Genomic DNA, 12,194 nt, shown 5'->3' with positions numbered 1-12,194 from the left:
AGTAAAATCCTGTTAACACCTTCTAGGTTTGACTTCCAAATCTTAGGATCCAAATGCTTCCGGGGATAGATCATATAAATGCCATCGCTTTACCAGAAAAGAACATGGACTTATCTATACAAATGAGCCATAAACAAAATGGACATGCACACAGACACATGTTATAATATAAATATATGATACGATATGATGTATTATAAAATAGAAAATAATAATATAAAAATAAATAACAAGTTATTTGCACAAAGATAACTCCTATATGTTCACATACAAACACATCCACCCACACTAATATCCGCATACATGGAATGCACCTACCCAGTGCCAAATTACCTTGTATTTCCTTTGCACGTACCATTTCTATGCTTTCTAAAATTACCTTGTATATATTTATTTGTGTGTGTGTATTTGTGTGTTTCCCTGTAGAATGCATGCTCTTTGAGGCAGGGAATTTTTCATTTTTATCTCTATATCCTTGGTGCCTGGCACATAGTAGGCCCTTCATCAATCAATAAACCATCCCTAGGTTTATTTAATAATTTAAAATTATTAAATGCCTACTATGTGCTGGGCACTATGATAAATGCTGGTATTTTTAGGAATGTTTTTTGATTGATCAAAAGAACCCCCAGGTCACATGTACATTAATACTCAGACATGTGCCATCTGATTTTCCCAAGCCAGAAGAAGATTGGTCTGGATTTCCAGAAGGAATCAATAGGATTTTGCACTGGAAAGGCCCTTATGAGTCATCTGGTTCAACCCTCTCTGCTAACAGATGAGGACTGAGGACTCAAGGTTTAAGCGACTTGCCCAAGGTCACACAGAGGGGAAGCAGCAGAGACAAGATTTTTACCCCAATTCTCTGACTCCAAATCCAAGGTGCTGCTATCATACCACACTGCCTGGCATTACAGACTCATCGTCTCCTGAGACCAGCTTTCCTTCATCAGAAAAACAGACTCACAGAGGAACCTTTCGGCTCCCTGGCTGGTCATTCCACAGTGACCACTTTTACAACAGAAAGTACAAAGGCAAGAAGAAGCCAGAGAGGAGGAGACCAGCTCCCCAGGGGCCTTTGGACACCAGGAAACCAGTTAGTCAGATCTGGCCTCCAGGGTTCCCTGTCTAAGAGTAGCCCGGAGTCTCAAATACCTTTTTGCTTCTTCCACTCTGACGGCCCCCCCCCCCCCAACACACACACACTTCCCCACCCCCAAGGCAGAAAACAGATTTAAATAAGAAGCAGACCCACGAGGCCTGTGCTTGACGCGGAGCTGCCCAGAAAGGAAGAGCCTTGGAAGGAAGTCTTTGTTCTTCGGTCCTCTCCTCCCCTTCCAAACCAGGCTATTTGTCACCAGCCGTCCCATCCCCATAAGCATCACCACCAAAAGGCACCAGGTGTGCCTGTTGGGGGGTCGAGGGGCAGAGGCAGGGATAGAGGTATTAAGAAAAGGAGATGGAGAGAAGGAGGACCTAAGGATGAGAAAAGATAAGACTGGGAAGGGAGAAACTAATGGGGAAAGGAGAGCAGAGAGTAGGACAAAGAAAAGGAATCCAACTAAAACCTTATCCCAAGACCTGTGAAAAGCTGAAGAAGGCCAACAGGACTTAGCTGAGAGCTAGAAGGGGCTTAGAGATTGTACAGGAAGGAAAAGAAGGCTCCAGGAGAACCAATGACTTTCCCAGTATCACACAGAAGCGGTCTGGATTCATCCCTGGGCCCTAGGCCGGCTGTCCTTTGGAAACTGGGGTAGAGATACTACTTGAACTGGGCTTTGAAGGAGGAGAGGGGCAGGAGGGAGGGAGGCCATTCCACACCTGGGAATCAACATAATGGGCATCATAGAGATTTGTGTGCATCTCATTCCCACACTAGACTGTAAACCCCTCGATGGCGGGGTACAGTTGGCTTCAGTATTAACTATAAGACAAGTCATTTATTAAGCATGTCTATATAGGCATGTTGCTAGGTGACTAGGGATACAGAGATGAAATGAAATGCAGGCTCTGACCTCAGGGAGCTTATACTCTACTACTGATAATGTATGTAGAAAGCACACTAAACCTTAGAAAGCCCTTTCCCAGGATTATTTCCTCTAAATAATCATAATCCTCCTATGACAATGGCAGGTAGATCTGGCTATTCCAGTTTTATGGATTAGAAACTGAAGTTCAACGTGATTAAATGATTGGGTTCATGGTCACACAGGAAGAACTGTAGTCAAGTTCTCAAACACTTTTTTTTATGTTGCAGGTAGGATTTGAACCCAGATCACTGGGACTCCAAGTCCAGTCCCCCATCCACTATGCCAGGATGCTTCTCAACATGCTATGAGTTCCCTTCCAGTGGGACAGGCTATCAAGTCTGTTTTCATCCACCATATCCCAGTATCATGGGCAGTACCTGCCATTTGCTGATCCTCTTCTTAAAAGAAAGTTCTCGATCTTCTAGTTTGGGCCACAAAGTCTCCCCCATTTTCTTTGCCATCTCCCCAAGGAGTGCAGTTGCCCAGAGGTCCATTTGATCTTCCCTGCTAGGTTTCACAGATTCATTTCCTCCCTGCCCCCAGCCACAGAAATCCTATGCGGACACAAGTCAGCCAGTCCCAATGACAGGTCTGTCTAGAACAATCCTGATTAGGATGGGTGACCAAGCTCATTTGTCCTCATCCAGCATCAGTAATCCACTTCCCTTGCTAGTGCCAAAGGATCACCCATCAGGAGTTCACTTTTTGGGACAAACTCTTCTGCACCCCAGCCCTTTCCCTCCCATTCTCTTGTGCCTGGTATATAACTGAAATACCAAAGCGCCTCCCTTTGTCATTTCCCAGGGGAGTCACAACAAAGCCACACCAGAGCCAAGCAGAGCAGCATCCTATGCATGGGAACTCCACCCCACCCCCCACTTCCCACGTTGCTTTGTGCAGTTATTTTTTACAGCTCTGGTCACACGTGCTGTGGAGGCCCTCCTTTTACTCCTCAGGTTCTCTGACTTAGCTGTGCTAGTCCCTGCTGCATTCAGTAACTTCCAGGCTGGTTTTCACAGCCTTCAGCAGGAACTTTTCTCATTTCTGGATACTGTTCTTTCTCTATAGCATGCTAACAGTATTGTGCAACAAAACAAAACAACCTTCCTCTCCAGGGAAGGTCAGGGCTTTCTGTGCCCCCATTATCCATGTTCTGGGAAGAGTTCAGACTACTTTAGGGCCAAGGGTCAATCTTAGAATAATAGTGAGTTTATCCTACTTCTTCCCTTCAGGCATGAACAAGCCCCTTATGCCCCTTTCCCAGATGTGCAGACCCAATACCCAGTGCCCCATAGAGCCTCCTTCCCTGGGCAGTTTCCCTTGCTCCGCCCCATACCACTAACCCAAGTGTGCATTCTATCACCTTGCTCAACACTCACACATATTAAGCACCTAATAAATGTTTGGTGAATTTAATTGAATTCCATTTTCTCGGGGTCCTGTTCCCAATGAATTGCTTATTGGAATGTAATGCTCTAATAAGGTAATTCACTCAGAGGTGAGAGATAGAGGCAGAATGAACCCTGACTGTAGAATCAGATGACCTAGGTTAACAATCCAAGCTGGCCATTTACTAGCTGGGTTGCCCTGGGCAAGACTTTAACCATGCCAACCCTGAGTTTCTTCATTGGTAAAATGGGGGTAAAAAGTCCTTCAACTGTCTACCTCCCAGAAAATCCCTTTGTAGTCCTTAGGGTTTAGACAAATTTTACCAAATGATAATACCCCTGGCAATTTGCCTTCCTCAGGTCTCATTTGGAGCATTGTGTCACATCTGGGTTTCATGGCTTAACTGAAGAACACTGAGAAGGGCAAACAAAATGGCGAAAGGTCTTGGGTCCATATTAAATGAGAATCCATTCAAAGAACATATTTAACCTAGAGAAGAGAAGGCAGGAGAGGGTGGGGGGAACACTAGCTGTCTCCAAGTATTTGAAGGATCATCAAGTAGAAGAGGGATTAGATTTACTTTGTTCATCCCCAGAAGGAAAAAAAACCCAGGAGCAATGGATGCAAAACTATAAAGAAGGAAATATAGGCTTGATTTCAGGAAAACAAACAAACCTTTCTCGACAATTGCAGGCATCTAATGATGAAGGAGGTGATCTCAGAAAAATTTGAAAAGGACTTCCATGAATGGATGCAAAATGAAGTGAGCAGAATCAGAAGTATATTGCAGGCAGCAACAGCAACATTGTACGATGATCAACTGTGAAAGATTTAGCTGCTCTGATCAATTAGCACAATGACTGGCACGTAGTAGGTATTTAATAAATAGTGGTTGATGGCCTGATTGATAGATACAATGATCCATGATAATTCCACAGGATTCATGATAAACAATGTTAATCACCTCCAAAAAGAGAAGTAATAGACTCCGAGTGCAGATTAAAGCATATTGTTTTCACTTTGCTGGTTTTGTTTACCCCAGTCCATCTTTCCACACACACCCCAACTGGCTAATGTGGAAATATGCTCTGCATGACTTCCTATGTATAATGGGTAGCATATTTCTTGCCTTCTTGATGGGTGGGGGAAGGGGGAAGGGAGAGAGAGAATTTGGAACTGAAAATAAAAATTATTTTTTAAAAATTACACGCATCTGAAAGTGGAATGGATTGTCTCAAAGGGTTACACGCCCTCCTCCCCTCTCAATTTTTTCAAGCAGATACTGGACAACCATTTGTCGGGTATGTTATCATAGGAATTTCTGTCATGTAGGAGCCCACTAGATAGATGGCCACAGAGGTCCCTTCCCACAAATGCCTTCTGTCTTCCCTGAGAACTTAGCGTTTTGATGTTGTTGTTCGTCGTTCGTTTTCAAAGAGGACCCAGGACATTGCAAGGTGATGTCTCCATTTGCACATGACTTGGATTTAAGGGAGGTCGGAACTGCACAAAGCATTTTAATGAATAAGATCTGACAGCAGTCAGCTATCGCAGGCCCCTTTAATGTTTGCAAAGCACTTCACACCTAATTCACTTGAGTGGTGATCCTGGGAAGTAGACCTATTGGTACTTGGAATGAGAAAAGAACTGAATCTCAGAGTGGTGAGGGGACTGAGAATCATTCCATAGCTAGTACAGACAGGATTCACACTCGGCTCTCTCCTGCTCCAAGTCCACAACTCATATTATCATATCACAGCAATGAAGTTCATAGGCTCATGGGGTTAATGTATTTCTATCTATGAGAAAAAAAAATCAACAAAAAAAACAATAATTGAGGAAACCTTAGCCCACCCTCTTCATTTTAAAAATCTAGAAAGTATAAATAACTCGCCCTTGACCACCCAGGCAATAAGTGATAAAGGCAGGAATTAATCCACTTCCTCTGACTCCAAAGCCTATGCTTTTTCCTACGATTTTCTAAATACATGGATTGGTGGTGGTGATGGTGGTGTCTCATAGTGTTTGTTGGGGTTTTTTTTTCCTTGCTAGAAAATTCCATGCTCCATAGTATATCAGTATTAATTTTATGGCAAATCAAGTCCCTTGTGTCCCAGGAAAGGCTCAGAGGTCCAATAACATACAAAAGGCCTAATTTTCAAACCCTGCCTTGGGCACACATTCTTGCCTTGTCTAGACTGGGCACTGAATAACGTCACCCAATTATAGGGAGGCTACCACCTCTGAAGGCAGCCCAACTGGGATTGCTCTGATTGTTAGAAAATGTGTCCTTCTCTAAAGCCAAATTCGACCTCTAGGAAACCTTCATCTGTAGCAACTCAATCCACCTTCTCAGGTCAAGTAGAATGTGTTTCATCTCTCCCACATGGCAACCCACCAAATGCTTGAAGAAGGCTAAGATGTCTGGCCCATACATTCCCTGGTCAGGAGTTTAGCCTTGATCACAGATGTGCCCCTGGACTCCTTTTTCCTGGAAAGGCAGGTTCTCCAGAAGGCCCTTGCCAAAATGCAATTACATTCCCCAGGAGGGGAAGAGAGAAAACACACACACACACACACACACACAAACACACACCAGATTAGTTTATCAAATTAACTAGTTGTCACCCTGGAAAGTAGAGGGAAAGGCCCGGGGAGCAAAGACAATTACTTACCATAGAAGGTGTTTGGCAGGTGTTCACCCCCTACTAGGTGATGAGATACTTTGGGGTGGGGCTTGTGTCTCATGTGCCTCTGTGTCCTCACCCCAGGCCCTGCCTGGAGAAGTCACTGAATAAATAACTGCTGAAATGAATGGACAGGTAGGTTTTCCACCGATATGGAAACAGGTCATCTGGTTCAACCCAGTGATCCCCCGAACAAGCATCATTTCTTTTAGCCTTTGCCAGAATACTTTCACTATAGGGATGCTCACTCCCTTAGGAGCATGCCCACTTTCCCCCACTTTCCCACAGCTTCATTTGTTGCCTGATTTTTTTCCTTACCATGAGATTACACCCAGCTCTCCATAACTACCCTTCGCTGCTTCTCCTTCTGCCCGATGGGACCAAGCAGAACAATTCTGAGCCTTCTTCCACGTATTTGAAGACAACTAGAGTGTTCCCTAAATCTCTCTTCCAGTATCAACATCCTCAATTCCTATTGAGATGAGAAGCAGGAAGGGAAAGGCCAGGAGCCCATGATGCCGCTCAGGAAGGTCTCTGGGAGGTAGGCTGCTGCCATGCTGGTACTCAAGGACTGGTGGCCGGCTAGTAGTACAGGTGAGGGGGTTATCTCACAGCAAACTTTCCTGATTGCCCAGTCATGCCTGGCGTTAGCCTCTAACCCAGTGCCTGAGACACAATTGTTGTTCAATTATTTCAATCATGTCTGACTCTTCATGACTCCATTTGGGGTTTTCTTGGCAAAGATACTGGAGTGGTTGGCCATTTCCTTCTCCAGCTCATTTTTACAAATGAGGAAACCGAGACAAACAGTATTAAGTAACAGTGCCCAGGGTCAAAGAGCTAGTGTCTGAGGACAGATTTGAACTCAGGAAGATGAGACTTTCTGGCCTCTGGCACATAGTAATAAATGCTTAATAAATGCTCGGTGATTGGTTGACATAACAATCAATAACACAACTCAGCCAATATATATTAAACAATCTCCTTTCCCATTCCCTAAACCCACCCCCACCCCCTTATGCAAAACTGTCTGTACCTGTACCTCTGTCCAGGGACAGAGGAGAGTAGAAAGCCAAGTCAGACCCAATTCCATCCTTCATACAACTTAGGGGAAGTAACAAATTTACAGATCATTACAATAAGCTAAAATCATGTAAGTGCCTAGACAGGAAAAGACACTACCAACTGGGGGAATCAAAGGAGCCTTCCCTGCCTGCTTAACATTGAAACTGAGCTTTAAAGGTGAGGCAGCAAGAGGGGCCCAGGTTCACTCAGTATGGGTTTCAGATGACTCTGTGCTGGTGCCCTGGTCTCCCTCTCTGGTCACGGAGGAAACCTTTAAAAAAAAGTAACAGGTACATTCAAAAGAGCCCCAGCTCTGGAGATCAAGGACCTGGGTTCGAATCAGAGTATGCTAGGGCCAGATCAAACACAGGAGAGTGGATTGTTAAATTTTCAGTGTGAACATTTATGCCTCACAAATTTGGCCTTGACTTAACGGTTTTGCTGATCTTTTAGACTTAAGAAAATGATAGAACAAATTTTAATAAAGCAGATTAAACCAAAAGCGTGTCATGTATACTTTTTATGCCCAGAGAGCTAGTTGTTAAACATTTACCAGCCACTGGTTCAAATCCTACTCCCCATTCATACTACTCTGTTACCTATTAACATGATTTTTACTGAGCCAGGCTCTAACTTCAGAAAGCTCAGAGCCGCACAAAGCAAGCCTAGAGACTGGAGTGCTAGCAATCAGGTAGTTTAATTAATCAGTTTCAGAGTGAGGACTGTTCTCTTAGCTGAAGTAAAAGCCCCCATTACATACTTAAATCACAAGTGTGGAAGGAGTGGGGAAGGTGGATTACAAACAATCATTTGCAGGGTCAGAGTGGTTTCCCACAATAAAGCCACGAACGGAAGACAATACAACAATTCTGGAATCCTGTCATTACTTAGTGGGTCACAGGACTGGAGTTCTGTGACCAGAACAGGTTCTATAGTCTTTGATTTGCTTCACTTCAGGTATGTGGTCGGAAGGATGTCAATAATTGTGAATCTTGTCAAGGTTTGATTGATCACTTCAAGCTGCATTGTGAGTCTGATTCAAAAGCCAGAGAAAGCCAGCTCTTCAGAAAATGAAATTATTAGTATATTCATTACACAAATCATATTGATTAATATGAAAATTATAAATTCTCTTCTCAAATGTTAGGAGATAATTTAATGGAAGCTAGGTGTTATTGTAGATAGAAGACTAGGTTTGTAGTCTTGCTGACTCAGGAAGTTCCTGCCTCAGACTCTTACAAACTGTGACTGTGGGCAAGCCACTTAACCTCACCCAGCCTCAGTTTCTCCATCTGTAAAATGGAGATGATGATAATACATCTACTTCACAGACAGGATATTGTAAAGATACGAGATACCATTTGTAAACCATTTTGCCAGCCCTTTATTAATTATATAAATTCTAGCTATTTTTGTTTTGTGCTTTTTGGAGGGGGGAAGGCAGGGCGATTGGGGTTAAGTGACTTACCCAAGGTCACACAGCTAGTAAGTGTTAAGTGTCTGAGGCTGGATTTGAACTCAGGTCCTCCTGACTCCAGAGCTGGCGCTCTATTCACTGTGCCACCTAGCTTCCCCCTCGCTAATATTTTTATTGAACTTCCTTGGGCCTCAGCTTCCTCATCTGAAAAACTATGGGTTAAGCTAGATGGCAATAGGTTAGAGCAGACAGCAGGGTATAGGCTGGTGCGGTTCAGGAAGCTTTTCTGGAGGAGGTGGTAGTTGAGTTAACCTTGAAGAATGAGTCAAATTTGCACAGGAAAAAAAAATTCTAATGAGAGTAAGTGCATGCAACAAAGACATAGGAGTGGCTGAGCATGGAGAATGTGTCTGTGGTAGTAGAGGAGAAAACAGCTCCTGCTCTGTCTTCCAAACATGGTGTCTCCCACCTGTGCACCAAACATGTCAGTCTTCAGGAAGATGCCTGACATAGATCTCAGAACTAGAACTCTAGATCTTCATTTTACAGATAAGTAAACTGAGGGCCACCAACGGGAAAGGGGACATCTCCAGAGACATTGACCAGGCTAGCTCAGTAGGACTCCTGAGCAGGCATGGAGTAGATGGTGTCCACCCTAGCACCATGTTCCTTGGCTGGAGCAAAGGGGGATACCCCAAAAGGTTCCTCATCCTTGGATGGAGAGAAGCCTTTGTCCTCCTAGCCCATCCTCGAACTTCTTTCCCTTCCCTACTGGCCGGGGTTCTTCAGACCATGAAGGACTAGGGACAAGGCTTCCTCCTTCCCTCCCTCCTGCTGTTTTCTTTCCTGTTGATTAAACTCAAGGAATTTTAACCACTGGGAAAACAAGACCTGCCTCCCCGCGCCCCCCCCCCCCCCCCCCCCCCCCCCACCACAAAACCCCGGCCCCAGCCCAATCTGCAAAATCCATTTTTATCAAAAGCCACAAAGGGCAAAGAGAAAAAAAAATTGAGAGCAAGCTAAAAATAGGTCAGAGAGAGAAAAAGAGCCAGACAAGCATGCACAATGTACAGTTCTTTTTGCAGCAAAGAAAAGCCTTCTAACAGACGTGTTAGTAAAGGGGCTAGTGATCCTTGGTCACAGACCAAGTCCTAACCCTGGCAATGGAAAGAGGCTCAGTCCATTCTCCATGACCACAACCACAGAGTACATCGCAACTCTCTCCACAAACTGACCCCAAATTCCGGGCTTGAACTTCCCCTAACCCAAGTCACCGACTGACCCCTGATCTTATCCATCTGTTTTACATGTGACCACAGGCAGGAGGGCAGAAGACCTAGAGCGCGGAGGTCTCCGGGCAGCCCATGCTCTGCTAGCCATCCATTAGAAGTATCATCTGACATTATCATCAGCTACTTACAGTGAGGACCCTCACTCAATAGACAGGGAAGCTCCATCCTCCTTCTCCATCGAGGCAAACAAAAGAGACAAGGGAGGTCCAGGGTGCAGGGTGAGGGGTATTCCTCAGGAGGTCTGATTATGGGCCCATGAAGAAGAGGTGTTGTTATTTTATTCTACATGCTTCCAAAGGGCAAAGCTCCAGAAAGAAAAATCAGTTGGGGAACATGGTGGTGGGAAGGGCTCTGTAGAAGATTCAGAGGAAAAGGTGCTCTGAATAAAAACTCAGTAATTTAAACTGTCCCACAAAGGAATGAGCTAGCTCCATAAGTAGTGAGGTCCCCGTCCCTGACGGTGATCAAGGAAAGGCTGTATAACTGCCTGTCATGGATGCTTGCATCAATCAGGATGTTGGACTGGATATCTTTACAGGTCATCTGGAGCTCAGAGATGCTGAGATTTTACAGGACTAGGCATTTTCAGCCTTATAAGTGCAATGACTGAGGTGTGAATTAATGTGGCAAAGATTGAAATGAATTTACTGCCCAGGGGCCTCATCATGCAACCTTCCACCAACAGGGCTCCTGGGTTCTAGTTCTCATTCCTCCACCAGCCATGGGCATTAGTCTACCTCCTTTGATCTATCTTGCATAGACTGGCATCAAGTCAGACTCATTTCTAAACATTACCTTAGTTGTGTTACTCCCTAGCTCAAGAACTTTCAGTGGCTTCCTATTTCCCAGTAGATTGAGTTTATCATTCTCAATTCAATATTTAAGGCTCTTCATAATCCAGGCCAACCCAACCTGCCCCATGGCTCCCTAATATTCAGCTTCTATTGCAACTAGATGGGTCCCGTCACAATCCAAGTCATCCTGGGCCTGTTTTCTCATCTCTAAAATGAGGGATTTGAATTAGATGTCCTCTAAAGTCCCTTATAACACTAAACCTACGGTCCTGTGGTCCCTCCCCTTCCATTCCATTTTGCTTGCTCCCATTTTCAGGTCCTGGTTCATAGAACATCCCTACCTTTAATGACACCACACCTCCCCACCCATATACTCCCACACCATCAGCTCAAGCCCTACTGCTTCCAGGAAGCCTTGTCTATCCACCCCACTCTTTCCCTTCTCTGTAAATGCCCCCGCTCCCCAACCCCTGAAATTTAATGATGAGGAAGCTCTCCCACCACTGAGTGCCCCTTCACCCTAGGGAACCCTAGAGAAAACAGAGGGATCCTTGTCTCAGCCCAAATGGAAAGTGTCCCTCCAGCCATTTGCCTGAAACCAGATCCATTTCACCCTGGGTCTAACCTCTGAGGAGAAGCCCCTCCTCCAGCTTAGATCAAGGGAGGGCCCCCTGGACAGGCTCCAGATTGATGGCCTCAATAAGCCCCCTTCCCCACTTCATTTGTCACCATCCATCACTCCTTGGGGGTGGAGAGGGAACCAGTTGCTGTCTTGCTCAGATGAATTTCACAGAGGGGGTGAAGGGGAGGGCCGGGAGAGAGGGGAGCCTCAGCAGCCCAGTGGCATTTAATAAAGATGATAAACATCAGAATTCTCTGGGCCCTGTGGATTTAGAAGATTTAATTCCATTCAATTTGACTTTGGACTTGGGCTTCACAATTGTAGCCTGGCCCCTTGGATATTGGAAGATTGTAAAAAGATGACCTCTGAGGTTTCTTCCAGCTCTGGGTCTATCCCCCAAAGATAAGAAGGCTGGAGGGCGGGCAGGTGTCTCTGGAATGTCTCTCTGCCCTCCCCAGAATGCCTATCTGCCCTCCCCAGAATGCCTCTCTGCCCTCCCCAGAATGCCTTGCATCTTTCCCCAGGAGACTGGACCCCAACCTGAAGCTCTCCCGACTCAGGAAAGGACCCCCGGGGCAGGGTCTGCCCCTTCCCAACATACAACAGGCTCCCCCTGGGCACTGCCTCCAGAAGGACGCTGCCCGTCTCCCTACCCCACAAAAAATCATGGGATAACATAAATTAAGATCTAGCATGAGTCCAAGAGCATCCTCTCTTCTACCCTTGCTCCCCAAACACAGAAAATTCCCCTCTTCATCATCAAGGTGCAGGGAAGAGAACAGCAGGTTGGCAGTCAGAGGATCTGAATTGGAATTCTGGCTCTGCCACTTAGTCCCTATTTAACTGACCTGGGATAAGTTATTTAACCTCTCTGGCTCTTGGTTCTCTCCTCCACAAA

The 12,194-nt window shown here is 45.2% G+C and overlaps 1 protein-coding gene across 1 annotated transcript in view; it reads right to left on the bottom strand.

The window, feature by feature from the left end:
- The window catches only part of STRA6 (signaling receptor and transporter of retinol STRA6), a 72,390-nt gene that overhangs the window by 48,900 nt on the left and 11,296 nt on the right, over window positions 1-12,194 (bottom strand). The gene's annotated exons all lie outside the window — the stretch shown is intronic.

Source organism: Petaurus breviceps, unplaced genomic scaffold (genome assembly GCF_028583685.1).
Source record: "Petaurus breviceps papuanus isolate PSGF00001 unplaced genomic scaffold, PetGlider_PUasm1.0 90825, whole genome shotgun sequence".
NCBI lineage: Eukaryota > Metazoa > Chordata > Mammalia > Diprotodontia > Petauridae > Petaurus > Petaurus breviceps.
Note: the sequence above shows the minus strand (reverse complement) of the source record. Positions and strands in the feature narration are given on the sequence as shown.